The 19,803-nt window shown below is 35.7% G+C and overlaps 1 long non-coding RNA gene across 1 annotated transcript in view; it reads left to right on the top strand.

Moving 5' to 3' along the window:
- Positions 1-253: 253 nt before the first annotated feature.
- LOC132652140 (uncharacterized) overlaps positions 254-19,803 on the top strand; it is a 29,279-nt gene continuing 9,729 nt past the window's right edge. The window contains exons 1-3 of the long non-coding RNA XR_009589623.1: positions 254-325; positions 422-728; positions 834-1,132. This is a non-coding gene — a long non-coding RNA (uncharacterized LOC132652140). The remainder of the gene's footprint in view (positions 326-421; positions 729-833; positions 1,133-19,803) is intronic.

The following is a 19,803-nucleotide window of genomic DNA, read 5'->3' as shown; positions in this document are numbered from 1 at the left end:
TTATAATAACAATAATAATGATGATAACAATGGTGATAAAAGCTAATTATTACAGGGAATTCACTGTCTGTCAGATATAAGTGATTAAAAGCAGAATTTATAATTTTTAACAATAATTTTTATGCATATCATAGCTTCCAACCCCAGTAAGTAGTTTGAAATCACATTGTACAAAGTCCAAGGAATCATAAAGAAGAGGATGCGCTGTGGTTTCCAGTCTCTGTTCAATGGCCTGGTTCTCCTTACACTTGTTCTCAGAGCTCTCCTACTGAAATACGGCCTTCTGAAGTGAGCAGATTTATCAGTACTCCCCATGAATGCCAGAGTATGATTCATTTTTTTCCACATCTTTAGTTCAGTGTTAAAGATCTTTCAGCAGACCTTAGAGCACATGCTCTCATTGTTCCTTGTTTTTCAACAGGAGGCTCAAGCATTCAAGAGTCTGGGATTAGTAGGACTTTGCAAGGGAGAAGCAGATGGATAAAGAATTCCAAGGCTACCCAGAGGCTATTTAAGCTGTGGGCTGGCTTTCCCCAGGGTCTGAGGATTGTTCAAGGTTCCTGAATAAACTGCATTGAAAAAAAAAAAAAAAACAAGAAAAAAAAAAAGAATTCCAAGGACAAAGGAGGGAATGGAGAAACACACAGAGAAGATTGTGTGATGGTGGTTCCTCAGAACACTGCAAGCTTAAATATTCTGGTTCCTACTGCTCTTGCAGGGTTGAGGAGGTAAGAGTCTCTTTTAAATATTTAACTATAGAAAATAGCGATTATTGTGGAAACTGGAAGATTTACGTCTTAACTAAACCACCCATTTCTTGCTGTCCCTTCTAGGCTCACATCTATGATATTCTTGCATCACCCACCATCCACAGTCTTCAGCTACAGAGTATTATCAGGGACTTAATAGTCATCTGAGGTTTAATGACTCTACTGTGCGTCTTGGACCATCAACTCCTCCCGGACTCTCATTAATCCCAGGGGCAATGGCTTAGACTGTGATCATTATTGCTTTAACAAACACTTCTAGTAGATGAGAGTAACTCTCCATTTATCTTCCATGGAAATTCATTCTGCTGGACTGACACTGTCAGCTGAAGATGCAAGCTTTTGTCTTGAAGTTTAAAAGAATGGTATTATTGCTCTCTGCATTTATTATATTGAAAGCAAAAGCTAATTAAATGTTAAAGTTCCTGGCTGCCTAGTGACAAGGAAAGGCTGGTCAACTTTCTTTTACAAAGTTTTGTTAATTCTGTGAGGAGACCTTTACTGCTGGGAAGATCAGAGGCATGTCATAGGTAGACAGTGATGCTTTTAAAGTGGCAATATTTCAAAATATGCAGATTTTAATAGGATCAACAATTGAAAAATATTGATTAAGTAACCTACTTATATTCTCTTAAAATTTATGTTTGTCATTGATTTTTAGCTTGATGTTTATAGACTTAACCTAAAAGAAGTTTATAATTTTAAAAACAAGTAGTAAAGCTGAGCTCATGGTTCACACACAATGTAGGAGAAACTGCCTGTCCTGTTCATTTTAGGTGATTACCAGAAATCCATATTACAATGATAAACTTCATATTATTTAGTACAAAAGAACTTATAAATAGAATGATATACATGGCACAAATAAAGAGTATATTCAGGTATAGACTCTGAGAGTAGTATTTGAGCAAGGGAGACTCTGATAAATAATCACATATGCATATCAGTTTCTCGTATTTACTTTTGGAAAATTTCAGCCCTCTCATTTAATTCAGAATCTGAGCATGTGGCTGTAAGCTGTTGTTATTTCATTGGGTGCTAGGATATTTGCACCCTGGGTTACATTTTTTTTATTTTTAGACCTGCCTCCAGTGATGTTCTGCTTTCCTACCTAACAGTGGTCCAGTCACTGGTTACAGGAGGAAGTCTTGTTTGTGATTTCTTTAACAGGCATTTATTTCATTGTATTGAGGAAACAAGAAAGCCACCAACCACTTCTGGCTTGCCACTGCCCTCATACTTGCTGATGTTTAATACATAAATTTAGTGGTTCTCCTTGCCTTGAAGGATTCTTGAAGAATATAGAAAAGGGTATTTAAGATGAGCTTTAAAACATAAAGATTTTTCAAGGGGAGGGAGTAACTATTTTATTAGGCCATTAAATTATATATATATAAATTAAATTATATATATATAAATATATATATATATATATATATATTTATATATATATAAATGGATTAGATAGATAGATAGACAGATGGATATATATATATATCCATCTGTCTATCTATCTAATCCATTTATCTATCATCTTTATCTATCTCTCTCTATATATCTATCATACTTATCTATCTATCTATGCTTCTTCTGGTCAGAGCTTCAGAGGGCAACATGTGGGACTTGTTTTTCTCACTCTAAGATGTAGGTCCTGGGAGTTGAACTCGGGTCCTCAGGCTAACAACAAGTCCTTTGGCCTTTCAATTATCACATTATCTCTGCTTGGCCATTTTTGAAAAGAACCAATCTGTTATTTGCTTGCTAACATATCAAGGACAATTCCACATTTTTTTTTTCCTTTATAACATCATGCCTTCCTTAGCGTCAATCATTCAATATTGGTAGTGGATTTAAAAATATTTTTCATAGCTATCCCATAAACTGAGAGAGCTATTTTCAATATTTTGAGAAGAATAGCACTTTTTTCCCACCAAGCTTGTAGAGCCTAGATTGATTTTTCACTTTGGTTAACTCACTAATTTTATCTGACAAATGGTATTGTCAAAGTCATCTATGAGAAATTTCTCTTTAATTTTTTCTCTATCACCTCCATTTTTGGAGGGTTTTAATTAGCTGGTGGATGGTACTATAGAGTAGTTGTTTGTTTTTCCATGCTATTTCATCAGAAACCTACCCTACTTCCACCATATTATTGACTAAAAATGAGATGATTAAATTTACTATGTATTCTATATTTCTATAAAAATAGTAGACCAAATAGTCCCATGGCTAGGAATGTGTTTGTCTGTCATCTAGTGTTTTGAGATGCTGAAAATAGACTCTCAACCTCATTTCTATTTTAAAAGCCCTGAAGGTCTAGTACCCGAGGTAAGAGCCTGCCATTTGTCACATCAGGCTGGTGATATGCCCAAGGTGACAGAAGTCATCATGGTTGAGGCATATGTTTTCCATTGCATTCCTTGACTTGTGTCTTAAAACCAAATATTGAGCACTGTACTATTCACTCCTTTTTTATCAACTGTTTTCATTGCTATATTTACCCCACATATGCCACTTCTTTCCACAGACGTGGTAGCACTTTCTCCTTTTATTTATTTATTTATTTGTTTCTATGAACTATTATGCTTTCATTATTCTTCCTTAAAACTGATCTTCATCAAACTCCTTTAATCCATTCTATGCTGACATTCCTTTAAGAGTAGGCAACACAGTACTGTGCTCATATGCCATGATTTTACTTATTCTTCAGTGAAACAAGTCTATCTATAAGTTTTCCCCTAGAGTCCTTAAATCAATCCAGATGAGGGCCACAGAGTTTTGATTTTTGATTCTATTTCAGTGTTGTGATCAGTAATGAATATATCTTGAAGAGTATGTTTGTCATTTTTACATTTCTGCGACAAAGTATCTGCATAAAAAGATCATGAGAAGAATGATTGACTTTGGTTTATAGCTTCAGAGGTTTGGTCCTTGAACACTTGGCTCAGTTTCTTACTGTGTCTGTACATGGGGAGACAGAGCATCATAGCTAGGGGGCATGAGTAATGTTACTCAGTCCAGGAAGCAGAAAGTCAATAGAAAAGTGTGAGGTAGAGATTTGGGGGGCACACTTCAGTCACCCACTTTCTCCACATCTGAAGACTTCCAGCACCTTCCCCATCTCATGATGTTATCAGATCATGAATCCACCTATTGTTTATTGGTAAAGATAGAGCCCTGTGATGACTGGATCTATCACTGAGAAATCAGGGATTCAACAAACAAAACTTTGGGGTTATACTTCATATCCAAACCACAGAAAAGCATCTTTGCTTTTTTAGAAAATCTAGAATGGTGGCTGGGGAATTGGCTCAGCATGCAAAGGTATTTTGTGCCAAGCCTGAAGACCTGAGTTTAATCTCCTAAACCCAAGTAGTGCAAGGAAGAACCTAAAAACTGAAAAAAAAAAAAAAAAAGAACCATCCTACCCCAACCTCCAGAGTATTATTACAACTTAAGAACCACATCAGGCTTAGGTATCTATTTTAGCTTGTATATCAATAAAGACTAAGTTTAACATGGATGGTCCAATTCTAAAAACAAAAACAAAAATAAAAAAAAAACAAAACTGACTCCTGCATGTTGTCCTCTGACTTCCACATGTGCCTTGTGGTATACTCATTGCTTACCTCCATCCCTGTCTCAATAAATAAATCCAAAATATATAAGAATAATTAAGGCTGGAAATAATTTGAGAACTTCCTATCAACCTTTTCCAAATATGATAACAAAGAAATTTTCCTTGCATCTTGACAGAGGTGAGATGATCAACAACTTTTTGTTATGTTCCAATATTTAGATAAAAACTGATGCAATCCCTTTCTCAACAAGGAAACATCTACGAAATGATATAGACATCTTCCGTTTTTGAAGAAAAAATTAGGAACTGGGGAGAATCCAATCCTCAAAGAATTAATTCCAATATTTATCACTCTCACACACATAAGACCACACTTGAAGGGTCAAATTTATGGCTGGGATTCAAGAGCAGAGGTCTCTAGAGAGCCTAGCAGCATCAGAGAATTTTCTTCATGGAAATATTTTTGGATAACACAAGTAAGAAAAGCCAGATAATAATTTTTCTGCTAATGTCGGATGATTTCCAGTTGTAACTTTTGTTGGTTAATGCCCCTTTTAATTTCCTTCACACCGAATGTGTTTTTGTCTTTTGTTCAAATCTAATAACATGTGCATTTTTTTTTCTCTTAGAGCTCTTTCTATTGCCTTGCCATCTTGTGGGATTAGGTAAACTCTTGTTCAAACATCTTCAAGTTTGTCAAGAAATGCCCTTGTGCAAAACACAACATAATTTTTAAACTTTTTGCAAAGAAATTGCTGAAATTATCTCCCTCTTGTCTAAGTCCAAAGTGGTATGACTGGTGTTTCAAAAGCAAAATGTGCTCAGCTGTCACCAAAATGTTGCCGTGTAATTGTGCTCTTTCAGAGACATGTACAAAGTGAAACACACTTTGACCATGATGAAAAACATTTTCTTCCATCTCAATTTTCCAGGGAAGAAACACTTTGAAGAAATTTGGAATAACCCACAGCTATTTGTATGTCCAATAGCTTTAGGGAGCTGTATTCCAATACTGTGTGTGAATTAAAAATGACCACACAGAGATATATGAACCCACACAATTTATCGTAAGCATTTATCAATCTTCAGACAGCAAAACAAGGGCTTTGAAAACAGAAACTTTGAAAACAGAAACAGACTGTATTGGCTCCTTTGTTAAGTTTGCGATCTTGCTCCAGTTAAATATTCATATAGGTTGAGCCATTCAGACATTTAATGGCCTCTTCCTTGCCTGCTGCTTACAGTGAGGCAGCCATCCTGAGGAGGTCATTTATTAGGTGGGCATGGTGGCTGCTGTGAGCATCGGACTGCCTGGATTCATCACGGCATGACATAATTTAGTAGTTGTACGCAGACTCTTAGTCTTGACTTCTGCTCTGGTTTTTCCAGAGAATATACACACATCCACAAAGATTTTATTAGAAATGAAAGGTTTGTGTAATGTTTTTGTTGCTCCAAACACTCCCCGCCTCCTTGTTTATACTTGTCATTCAACCCAATTCAATGTATGCAGTCGCCATTTTTGGTAGAAACATTCACATGTCCTGAGCAGCCCAATTTCTTTTTGTTCCCTAATGAACACAACTCACTTTCTCCAGAGAAACAAGGCATAACTATGTTTTCTGTCAGAGTGCTTTTCAAAGTTTTATCAAGCCAATAATCTTAAAATAATCTCCAAGTGAGCCAGGCCTAAAGTAGACGAAGGCAAAGTGCTCATTTAGCAATACAAGCGTTAGGAGGTCCCACAAGATAGTCAACTGACAGGAGAGAACTGTAGAACATCTGAGAGCTACAGTTGGGATGTCATTAGCTTGATTAAACTGCAAGAAACCCTCTGAAGGAAAATAGAATTATGCTTTGTTTTGTTTGATGAAGTAAATTATGGTTACCAGAAATAGAAGACATCAGGGATAGTGAGTTTTCTTCACCAGGGAACTGGCCTTTTTCACAGAGGAAGAAATCAACCCCCCTGTGGTGGATGGTACAGACTGAATATGAAAGTGAAAATGTATCCCATGGGCTTGTATGATGGAACACTCAGTCCTCAGCTGGTGATACATTTTGAAGATGCTGTAGATGGACTGGAGAAGTTTCACAGTGGTGAAATGCACACATTGCTCTCTCTTGCACAGAACATGGGCTCACTTCCCAGCATCCTTATATCCAGTTTTAAGGAAGCCAAGTTCCTCATCTGACCTCTCAGATCACATTGCATGCATGGTGCTCACATACATAAGTGCAGGCAGAACATTCGCCTACATACAATAAAAATTTTAAATTTAAAAAGAAGTTGTAGAACCTTTAGAAAGGGAACCTAGTTGGAAGAAGTGTGTTTCTGTGAATGGAGGTCTTATATATTACATCCTAGGCTAGCTTGCAGCCTCATCTCTCACTCTCTCTCTGCTTCTTGGACCATCCCCTGAGATGAGCACCAGCTGTCATTGAATCTCCCGCTGCCATGGCTTCCCTCTGCCATGACTTTCTTGCCATGATGAGCAATACCCCCTCAATCTGGATAAACCCATCTTCGCTTAAGTTCCTTGTTAATCAGGTATTAGGTCACAGTGATAGGAAAAGGCTGTAACCCAGTGAGGGTACCCTGGGAATTAGTATTTCCCTCAATTCTTTGACTGTTATCATGTATTTTGCCAAAGATGAGTAGCCTGAGCTTTATTCAAAGACAATGTGTTCAACTATACAATAATAAGGTCTTACATTTGCGTATGAGGCTTTTCTCACATTAGGTTCAGCCCTGCTATCATTGTGGCCCAGCCACTGCTCCACAGTACAAAGCTGACCTCTGCATTACAGGAGGCTTCAAGGCAGCCTTGAGATCTACTCAGTAGATGCTAGTGTTGCTGCTGCCTCACAGTATTGACAACAGGAAAATGCTGCTACATCTCCAGACCTTACCAAATGTGTCTGGTGCATGGGGAGACAAAGAAGGGGCAAATTGATTGCTTTTGAGAATCACTGATGTAGATCTTTTGTTTGTCCAAACACTTCTTTGTCACAATGGATTCTCACAACAAAAGGTATCAGGACATGTCTTGTTATCTCCCCTGGACAGAGAAAGAATTGTAGACACAAAGAGTTTTAGGCTGCGTGCACCATAAAACACTTTATTGCTGGTGCTTGGGGTGTAATACCTGTTCTGTATATGTGTGCTGCGTGGAATGCAGACTCACCACACTTCATAACTTTGTCTGGAGGAAAGCCTAGAAAGATAAAAGAGAGAGTGGCATGAATGAGGCGATATTGAAATAATTTTTCTTCTGTTCAAAACTAAGTTGGTATTCCTCTTGGTATACCAGATGTAGAAACATTAAAAACCTTATATACTACTTCTTGGTTTTGTCTCAGAGAAGGTGAATTATTTCTTTGTTGTGATTATTCCTGAGTTGTTTAAAAGCACAAAACATGGCAGCAATGTCTCTTAGCAATGTACAATTTATTTTTATATGGTTTAAATACAGAAATCCAAAGAAAGCAATGCACAGGGTAGAAGAATCATTTGTTTCCATTCTAGATTCACATTTTTACTCCTTGCCAGTGTCATTTTTCCTAAATTAAAGTGTGTTCCACAAGCTGTGCTTCTGCTTTCTATGTTTTATGTGCCTTTCCTCTATAAGTCCACAAACCATACATTTTATAGCTGTGTGTTCATTTTAAAATTTACACAAGAACAAGCCATTATGCATTATATTTATGATTATTATATTCATGATCGTGAGATCTCTCATCTATGAATCACCTATCATTATACAAATATCTGTCTATTATCTGGTTCATTTTGCTTTTTAATATTCAATTGAAAGAGTACGTCACAATTTGTGAATTTGTTCATTAATGATCACTTTGCATGACACTAACTTTACAGTATTTCAATCCACAATTCACTGTATATTTCTGGATCCATCTCATGAGATAAATATTATAGGTTGTCCAAGGGGCAGTTTTAGTGTTATACTTACTATGTGACCTGGGAACCTAATGTTAGGGATAACTAATGAGGAGTTTGAAGTGTTAGTGAGAAAAAACACATATATTTTAAGAAGAACGTATAATGGCATGTACAGAAACATATGGCATTGCCATAGAATGTCCAAGGAGAAAAGATCAACACTGTTAAGTCTTTGAAGTTTGAACAAACATGGGAAGCACAATGCATATGAATATGTGACTTAACCAGTTTGGCAGATATCAGCACAAATAAAGAAAAGCATGACTAATGTTTTCATATCAAGAAAGCAAAACTGGTTCCTTATTTCCAAACTAATCAGTGTAATCTACCACTTAATTATTCTAAGGAAGCAGCACATTGCCATTGCAATTGCTGCAGAAAAAGCATATATAACCATTCACCTGATAAAAATCCCACATGCACAGGACTAGAGGAGAACATCCTTACTTGTATGAAGTGACATTACAACAGTCCCACAGCTCACTTCATCTCAATGATGGAAACGGAATGATTTATCTCCAAGACTGGGAGTCAGAAGCTATTCCACTCACCTGTCTTATTTAGTATCATCTTGGGAATGTTATTCTGTAAAGGTACACACACAGACACTGGGAGAGAAGAGACAAGAGGATGGAGTCGAGAGATGAGAGAGCTATACACAGAGGCAGAGAATGAGAATGAACGCTAAGGGCAAAGTAGGAATGAAATTGTTCTGATTATCAGAGGACATGATTGTCAATATAGAAAATATCAAGAACAATCCATAAAACATTGAAAAAATTAAAGATTAACAAATACAAACAATACATATATTTTGGTTGACTTGCTAATATAAATTAAATTTCTATAGATCAGCAACATATGAATGAACCCTGAAATTGAAAAAATAAGTATTACATAAAGTAATCCACAAAATTTTTATTTTTATTTTTTGCTTTTTTTGGTTTGAATTGGGGTCTTACGCCATTGCCCATGTTGTCACAATGGTCCTCCTGCTTCAGCCTCCTGAATGCTGTGAGTACAGGAGCGAACAACTATGCTTAGCAATAAAGGAACTAGTTATAAGTAAATGTAACAAAATCTTGTACAAACTCTGAATGAAATGTATTGAAATTCTAATGCAATGTAATATTGTTGATGGACACAATTAAATAGTATAATGCTTTGATAATAGGCTAAAGGTATGCCATAGTAAAGACATCAATTATACCAATATTTATCAATATCTTCTTTGTGATTTTGAATAAAAATATTGACAGTATAATCATAAAATATATAAAAATAAAATGTTAAAATGGTTAAAACAATTCAAAGGACAATTATTGGACAAATTACACTAACACATTTAAATATTTAATACAAGTTCTGATAATTAAGATACTGTGCTACATTCATAACATAATCAACATGTTAGCAAAAAAGAAATTAAACAAATTGATGCATACGATACGACAATTTGATGTTTGACAAAGGTACAAAAGATTTTCAGTGGAGAAAGGACTCTTTTCAATAAACAATTTAACAATGGAAACTTACCATCTCTTGTAGAAAAGCTGGTGACATACTCACTTAAGTTTAATGTCTTTATTTTAGCTTGATTGTGAAGAAGTAATTTCACCATTTATTTTTCTAAATCTGACATAAATGATTTTTCAAGGATGAAGCTTAAGCCAGATGTAGTGCACACCTTAATCTCAGGACTTGAGAACTTGAAGCAGGAGGACTGCCACAAATTCAAAGCCAGGCTGGCCTGGAATACAGAATCATACTTTATTTTTAACAGACTGAAGACAAACAAGAAGGGTCAGGTCTTTCTAGCCTCAGGTCCCACTGCTATCTTCCTCAATCTACAGATTCTGATACAAGATCATTTGTTGCTAAAATTGCTACTTTCTCTTTATATGGAGTGACTTTCCCCTCCAGCGAAATAGAGAATTTCCTCTTTGCCGTACTGTTTCATAAGACAGGTCTCAGAATGCTTTTCTTCATAAATGTATTGGTAGTTACAAAAATTAAGTATAGAAATTGCAAATACATTCAGACCTTTTAAAAGTTTTAAAATTAATTTTTCTGTGAATGGAAAAGACTGGAGAAAAGCAACTGCAAATTCACAGAATTTTGATGTAGATTAAAAATGGTAGTTGTCAGTAATCTGCATTAGGCTCTCTCAGGTAAGGGTTAGTACACACAGTGACAGTTAAGTATCTATGAATTTATATCTTGTTGAGAATCTAAGACAGTTCAACTGTTCAGGGTGGGAAAGATGGGGGACAGGAGTCATGACAGGTAAGACTTCATGTCCTCATTCCAGGTTGAAGCAGAGCAGTGGCCATCATTTTTTTTTCTACTGAACAATGTGTGAGATTTCATAAGGCAAGGGCTGATATAAAGAAATGATCGAAGAATACAAATTAGGTTTCCTTGGTTTATCAGTAAACTAAGCATTACTTTGCAATACCTCTTCTCCTAGTCAAGGGTCTGATGTCTTTAAGATCATGTCATTGTTGATTACTGCCCCATGGTGGGTTGGCCTTGGCAGACCACAGGAAGAAGATACAACCAGTCCTGATGAGATTGATAGGCTCAGGTCAATTGGTAAGGGAGAAGGGCTCCTACTTTCTGAGGACTGGAGGAGAGGGACGAAGAGGAAGAGGATGGTGTGGGAATGAGCTGAGGGAGGGGACTACAACTGCATATAAAGTGAATAAATTTTAAACAATAAATTTTAATTTAAAAATGGTACTTGTCTTCATAGACTTGCAGTATTTGTTTTTCTTACCTTAGAATTCTTTTAAGTTACTAAACATATATCAAAGAGAAATTACAACATTGTGGGATTCAAATGGATTTAGATTATCACTGAATTTCAACATTTTAAGTGCAACAACGCAGTATCAGCTCTATAGACTGGAAAATTTTAAAGAGGCATATTTCTATCCTAAAACATCGGAAAATAATTTGCAGAAGCATAAATAAAAATTTGGCCACTAAATTGGAGTGAAATTAGGAATGAGACTTAAATAACTGAGGACAAAACTAGGAGAAATCAGGCTGACTATTGCTCAGTGTGGATCTGAGCATAAAGGGATTATTGGGTGAATGAAGACTGGGCAGCTACTTGAGGTATATCGAAGTAAAATATACTTAAACAGTCACTATGAATTTAGTCTCAATTTTGCTGCATTGAATCTGAAGATAAAATGTTGGAAAAAAAAATTTTTGTCTGAAGCTATGAGGAAATGTGCTTCAGCACACACACAAGAAATATCCACCTTTTATTGTATCCTATAAGTTTTAAAACTACTCATCTGTTCCTCTAAACATACATGGAAGGTTTATAAGTGTGTGACGTATGAAAGTTCCAAACCAGGGCTGGAGAAATGGCTCCAAGGTTAAGAGTACTTGCTGCTTTTCTGTATGAGCTCAGTTCACTTTCCAGCATTCACTTGGAGGCTCATCTGTACCTTCATTTTCATGTGATTTGGTGCTTTTATCTGGCCTCTGAGACCACACAGGTGGTATATAGTTATAAATGGTGTCAAAACATCCATGTACATAAACATGTGTCAAAACAGTTCTCAAGAAAGACTGTGAATTACTTTTATACAAATCACCTTTCTTGTTCAATGAGAGTGGGAACCAAAAGGAAAAAATTTCAACAAGTTACTTTATTCTGAAGCCAACAACCACATTTCAATAAGACTTGTATTAAAATTTATAATAAAATTTTAAAATATGCAAGGTTAAGACCAATGAAAATACTTTTGGGATGCAATTACAATTTCTTCTAAGAGGTACTGTGGTTTGAGCGTGAAATGTCCCCTAAACTCATGTATATGAACAGTTGACTGTCAGGGCCAGTGCTGGAGAAGACAGGGGACATTTGGGCAAGGAGTCTAGCTGAATGACCGTCTACTCTGGGGGTTACTTGAAGCAGCCTGCTCTGCTTCTGGTTTTATTCTCCGCTCCCTGATCTAATATTATAAGAACCAGTCATGCCACGAGCGTCCACTACCCGGAGCAAAGCAGTCTTAGCCAGTGTGCTTTCTTTGTTACAATGCACACGTATACAATGAAACCATGAACTAAATAAGGTAAATCCTTCTCATCGAAAGGGGTTTCTGTCAGGTAATTTGTCATAGTAATTAGCATCTGGAGAAGCCCGAAATCTATAATATGATATGCATACATCAAAATAGAAAATGTTGTTAATGCTCTTGGTATCCAAATTGAAAAAAAAAAAAAAGGTAAAACAAATAGGAAAACTAGAAAAAAGATCATAAACTGATGAAATAGAAAACATAAAAAAGATTTTTTCACCAAATTAAATTTCTTTTACTGAAAGAAATGTTTCTGATGCAGAGAACACTGGCAAATACACACACAAAATAGGATAAGAGCATATGTGCTATGTTTTATATATGCATGATGTGAGCACATTATTCTAATCAATCTGAAAACTGGCACAGGGAATGTAACAAAATGAGTAATTTTATATACTTAAATTATGCTTACTAAACTTTTGACAAGAAACAATGTACTATATATTAAATAACTAAAATTCCATTTACCTATGAACCAAGTACAGACATTGAAACTATATTGCCCAAGTAATTCACACCTATTATATGAAAAGTAACTTATTTAGAGAAAGAGTGGACACAGAAGAGAGATCCTAAACTCGTTTTAGGTGACTAATATAAATTTAAAACAAAATAAAGACAGCACGAGAAATAAAATATATGAAGCCTAAGATGTACATGTATAAGTACCTCAAATATAATATTAAGAAATTAGATTCAGCAGTATATAAAGCTCACAGCTGTTGCCACAACACTCGAGAAAACCACCACAAAATCTTTGTCTTAAAATGTAGAACTAGTTTAGTTACATAATATTTATCAACGTAATTCTTCACATGAATAATTACAGTAAAATATCTACAAGATCAACTCAATGAATTAAGGAAAGCACTGAATAAATTAGAAGCCTGTTTTCAATTTTAAGCATGAACAATGACAGTGGAAATAAACTCCTTATTTGATAAATAGGAACTGCTCATACCTATGGCAAAATTATCTTTGGGAGAAACTGTATGTCATTGAATTCAGGAACAAATGAGCTATCACCAGAAGTTCTCTCTAAAAGAACAACAAAAGGAAAAAGAAAAGGAAAAGAGACAAAAGGATCTGAAATACATTACCTTTATTTTATATTTTCTAATTTCCTACATAGAAAATACAGACAAATTTAAATAGGTAACTGGTGGTTTAAATGAGAATGACCCGCCCTAGGCCAGTCTCTCTGTGTTGCTGTCCCAGTCCCTGTCCAGGTCCCTGTCCCTCTCTCTCCCTCCCTGTTCTTTTCTCCTCCCCTCCCCTCTCATCTTTCCTCTCCTTGACTCCCAAGGCCATGCTTGTGTGATTCCCACCATGAAAATCATGGACTCATGCTCTGAAACTATAAGCAAGACACTAAATATTTTTGTTATAATATTTGCCTCAGACTTGGTGTCTCTTCATACTAATAGAAGAGTAACTAAGGCAGTAATTAATAATACATTGTAAAATATCAGGGAATTTAGATAGATAATAAAAATATTGCTTCCATGTATGTGGACCTATCTGCATGCTGGGGTTGGCTACCCAGAGGCTATTTAAGCTGTGGGCTGGCTTTCCCCAGGGTCAGATGATTGTTCAAGGTTCCTGAATAAACTGCATTGAAAAAAAAATATTAAAATATTGAAAACATTCGGTTTGCTAAAAAATGTATAAATGAGAAACTACAGTAAGTTTAATTGTACCGTATATATTATATATAATTATATGTATGCATATATGTGTATATATATATTTCAACAATTTTTGAAAAATTCATGAATGTATTCACTACAAGTTTATTATATCCTCCTTACTATTTTCATCCAATTCCCCTGCCTTCAGCACTCTCCAACTTCTTATCCTCTTTCCTTTTTATAGTCCATTGTGTCCAGTTCATGCTGCCCCTGTGCACATGAAGGGTATGTGTGTGGGCGACCTATCAGTAACTACCCAGCGAGGAAAATGACTCTCCCTCCCTCAGTAGCCATCAGCTGCTGTTATCTCCTGAGTTCTTGGAGAGCCATCTGGAGCTGGTCCCTCTTTTGTGCCGGGATCTTTAACTGGGTTGCTACTTTGTGAAGCTGCTCTGGGTGCCTGTGTAAAACAGCCATGCTGTTCAGAGGACAGCATTTCGCAGCACGTATCCACATACATCTGTTCTTAGTTTCTTTCCATCTCCTTTTCTGTTTTATTCCTTGGGCCTTGGGAGTGGAATTGATAATATAATTGAAAACATCATGTCAAAAAAAAAAAGAGAGAGTTTGAACAGTAGTATCCCATGTTGTGAGCAATGCTGCTCCCAGGAGACAGGGATCAGTTTCCTGTACAAATTATCTTCCTGTTAGGTGCCAGGGAGGCCACAGAAGCACACATAAGCAATACAAACCATTGCTGCTGCCCTTGGATACCTATCATTATCAGATGGCAAGAACCTAGTGCTGAAACACACATGATTTGGTTGCAGGACATAGAGAAACAAATTCTGAACTGGTAAGAAAGCTTTCTCCCCATTGGCTAGCATCATAGTGCTAGAAGGGGCAGGCAACCAGGGGATAAACCCAGTGGTCTTACTCAGCACTGGACTTTGCATGCTATCATACTGACTTTCCAGGCAATATGGGAGGCTCAATGGTGAAATAGTGATCAGAGATTTTATTGCAAGACCCAACCACTCTTTTGGTTGGATTTGAAGCCTGTTACACAGGAGAGAATTCATGTCTTGTTCTATTTTGATATGATCAAAAACATGACTAGAGAAATCACATAGCTCCTAGAACCTAAGTTGTTTTGCCAAACAGTCACGTAGAGAAACTGCCTTCTAAGAATTTGTATCTATTGATTTGTGCTGGTTTTGGCCTTCTCATCGCAGTGGGTAGTGGTTTTTGTGGAATCTTTTAACTGTTTACAGTACTGAGAAAAACCAACCGTGGGCGCTGAGTTTGTAGGTGCAACATCAACTTTACCCTCCTAACTTTAGTTCTTAAACTAATGCTTTCACTTATTTCCTTAAACTCAGCATACCAAGTAATGGATTTCATTACAGCACTTTGTCTTCGCCAATGCCCTCTCCTTTCTTCCATCTCCTATCCCCGATGACCCCTTTCTGTAGGGATCTTTCTTAAACTCCAGTTACTGGTCTTCTGTTTCCATGTCATATGCCATTATCCTTTTTAATTTTCTTCTTTCCTCCATTCAACTTAATCCCTTCCTCTCTGTCATGATCTTCTTTCCTGTTTCATGATTAAACATGTTCTACATTCTCTTAGAATACACACATAGATATCCATCCATATATATATATATAAATTAAACCTGAAGTTCTGCACATGAGAAAAGCATGTGGTATTTGTCTTTCTGAGTCTGGATTATTTTACATAATATAATGATTTCCAGTTTAATCCATTTGACTGGAAATATTATGATTTTGGTTTTCTTTATGGCTTCATAAAATCCATTGTGCATAGATAATCTCCTTTAAAATCTTCCTCAGTTTCTGGTGAGCATTTAGGTCAGTTCCTTTTCTTAGCTATTATGAATTGGTAGCAGAAAAAGATACATAAGTATCTGTGATAATATGTAAATCACTGTATGCAGGAATCATATAGATAATTCATATGCTTGTTCTATTTTAAGTGTTTTGAAAAAACTTTACATTGATTTTCATAATGCCTACTACAGTTTATATTCCTATTAGTAGGGAGTAAAGTGAATAACAGTTCCTCTTTCTCCACATTTTTGCTAGCATTTGTCATTTAATTTCTTTGTGTTAGCCATTCTGACTGTAGCAAATGGAATCTGTAAGCAGCTTCACTGTTCTGTGTCTCCCTCACTTTTATGGTGTGAACACAGTTTCAAACTTTTGTTGAACATTGCTGTATTTCTTCTTTTCACAATCATCTCTTTAGCTTATGTGCCCTTTTGTTGGTTGGAAGATTTGTTTTGTTTGGGTTTACTGGTGTAAATGTTCCTGTTTCTTTATGTAGTTTAGATATCAACCCCTTGCAAAGTTTTCAAGGTTTCCTCTATTGTGTAGGCTGTGTCTTGGTTTTGTTGATAGTTTCTTTTGCATTTTCAATTCATAGAGTCCAGTTAGTCAGTACTTGGGATTAATTTTCTGTGCCATCTTTTCCCTAAGATCCTTAACTATACCTATATTTAGAAGTTTTTTTTTTCCTATGTTGAGGTGTTGTGAGCTTGTAGTAATGTCATAATGACTTTTTCCCCCCACATTGTTTGCTTTTTTTGTCATCTTGTATAGGTTCCTCCCTCCGTTTTTTTTTCATTGTTTTACAGCAGTCTTCATGTCAATTTCAAGAGACAACATTCGCCTTTTTCACTTCTGTCCCTAGCAAGTTTAGAGAGAGCAACACTAGTGTAATAGTTGGGAAATTTTCTTTAGGACTATGAGTTTTGATAATGAAATAGCAAGATGAGGAGGGAACAGGGAAAAGGGAAAAGAGAAAGTAAAATATGAACAAGAAAAAAGTATATTGATTAGAAATACAATAAATAATGGAGAAAATTAATTAGAGAGTAGGTACAAAGAAAGGTCTATCTGAAAAGCCTATTCCTAGAGAAACTAACTAAAACAAAACCAAAACAAAAAATCTCACCAAGTGCAAAACCTCAACAAATGCAAAATTGTAAGTAGAGTTAAAAAAACTAAATTGATACTATAATCACAATCAATATTTTTTTCTTATTGGTATGAGTGCATTCTTTTTTGCTTCTCCACTCAGTGTCCAATAGGTAAGAGGAGGGCTGCTAGTGCAATTCAAACAACCTAATTATGCATGTCCTTTCTGCTGAGACTGGTTTAAGGGGAGTTAGCTTTCTGATGGAATTTCCAGTCTGATTCTCCCCTTCTTACCCCAGCTGTAAAAGTGTCAGTTTTGTTGCTGATGTTCCTGGAATCTTGGGAGGTGTGTTTTTTTTTGCTGAGGTTGTGAGGTGACGGTGAAACCCCTCCCATTTGCTGCTTGGTGATCTCTTCCTAGCCATTGAATCTGTTCATGCGCGAGACAGAATGTTCAGCACCTGTGTGGTCTTTTTAAGATGTTCCCTTTGGGTACAGTTCAGTTTTGTGTTCCCATGTTGCATGCCTGTTTCTGTCTGCAGAGCCTGGGCAGCTCCTGCTGCCTCTCACATCACAGTCTGTCTACCCTCTGATCACATCTCAGCCCAGGCTTTTCTCACCATGCTAATACAAGGAGGGAGGGTGGTCACTCTTTGGCTGCTAGCTGAGATCCTGTGCCAGTGAGAACAGTGCAGAGCTGCTGCTCTTAGCTGAAATCTCAGTGTGGCTAAGTTCTTTCCTTTAGTGTTTTCAACCAGAGCAATAGAATTTACTACTATTATCAATTATTTTGAGGCAGGGTCTCATGTAACACAGGTTGGCCTAGACCTCACTGTGTCACCAGTCTTCCTCTACCTCCCACGTGCTAGGACTGCAGGCAGGACTACCACACTAGTTCAATCTAGTCTTTTATCTTCTGTCATTCACTGTAAAGAGGTAGCTTTTAACTTGCCATCATACTTAGGAGTCCTTCCATTTGTTCTCAGCTTACTGAGTTGGCCTGGTCAACAATGTTGAATAGAAACAAAAACATGCTTTGCTAATTTTATCTAGCATTCACGAAAATGATTCTAAACTTTTACAGCTAAGTTATTTGCACGTGATCTGCCTTTGATAGCTTATTTTGGTTTATCTATGCTAATAAAGAAGTTAATATTTGACATAATTTTTCTAAATGGCCCTGGTGAATTCTGGTGGAAAACTTACATTAAAACAATTTTTTAAAAATGACCCCTTTGCTCTTTTTCCTTTCTTCAAAACAATTGGTGAATTAGGTCATTTTTCTTGGTTGCTGTGTACTTTCTGTCTTTTATACTTTGTGTTCATTGTTACAACATTTTCAAGTATTATTCTTTTGTGGATAAATAAAACTTGGATTTTAGCTTATATACCTCTTGTTCTTCCAGATATTTTAACTAGCCTAATATTATTTTAATTTCATATATCTGTTGATTTATTTTTTTGTTAATTAGCATTGTGATCTTTTAATTATTTTGTCTATTTAAATATTTATTTTTTATTTGTTCAAGTTATTTCATTTATCTTTGAATTTTCTTCTAAGGAAGCACTTTAAATATAAAGACTTGTTGATTCCCTCTATTGCTTCTTTGATTTTTCTGTTTAATTATAAACATTATGAAACAGCAGCTGATTTATTCATTAATTTCTGATCTTATCAATGTTATTCATTTGACTTTAAGTTTATTCCTTTTGTTAACAAGGATTTTCAATAGAAACTTAGTTCATTCCATTTCAATCACCATTTTTAATTAATACTTTCATAGTTCAATGCTATTTTTTAAACATCTTATAATTTCTATTGTGATTTTCTTTTTAATTGACAAGTAATTTGGTAATATTTAAAGGAATCTGTACTCTTCTCTGTAATGCTTTGTTCCTTTGCATTTTCCTGTTCTCTTCATCTTCATTATCAATCAATTTGGAATTAATAGTATTGAGTATTTGAAGTTTTCTGATATTTATTTTTTGTTTTCTTTTGTATATGGTAAAGGTAAACATGTTTTAAATGTTATTGAAAAGATATTGTATTGTTAGTTTTTTTACAAAGCAGAATCATACCAACGCCTATCAGATAAATATTTTTACTTCATTGTTCAAAACCTCCATGTTGTAAAGATTTACTGTCATTTCAATATGTCAATCCGCAACAGATCTGCCTTAAAATTTCCTTTATAATTACATATTAGTCATTTGTTCTGAAAATCCTGTCAGATTTAGCATGACATATTTCTTCACTGAACAACCCTCCCTTCTAATTATTAATTTAAATGTTATTTTTAGTTTTTAAAGGTTAACTTTATTTTTAATTCATAGATAATTAAATCTACTCATTTAAAAAATCCACTTCTGTGCTCCTCCTTGTCAGTTTTAACTCTAAGCTAATGCTCTTGCTGATAGGAAAAGCTCTGAGATTCTGGGATGGCAAACTCGCTTCCTATTTCTGTAAATGAAACTGTTTTACAGGAAGAACGGAGAGTTGTCTACATCCTCTTCACTTTTTCTTTCCTAGATATATTGACTTCTTTTCAACTAGAAGTTGTTTTCTTCACTGTTGAGTCTGCTTTTAATTAAGCCAGCAATGGCGCCCATGCTTAATCCCGTGGAAGGTGTTAGTTTTCATATTTGGCCAATGGGCCGCTTTTGACACCATGCGCCACTGCATACCACATGGATGTTTGCCACGACTCACCATAGTACAGATCTCAACAGTACTGTTTGTACTGTTTTTCCCTTGGTGGCTTTTATAAAACAACCTTCGTGTTTTCAGAAGGATAGGAAACACAAAGTTCCAGACA

This window comes from Meriones unguiculatus, chromosome 2, assembly GCF_030254825.1.
Source record: "Meriones unguiculatus strain TT.TT164.6M chromosome 2, Bangor_MerUng_6.1, whole genome shotgun sequence".
Classification (NCBI taxonomy): Eukaryota; Metazoa; Chordata; class Mammalia; order Rodentia; family Muridae; genus Meriones; species Meriones unguiculatus.
This window is presented reverse-complemented; position numbering and strand designations above follow the sequence as displayed.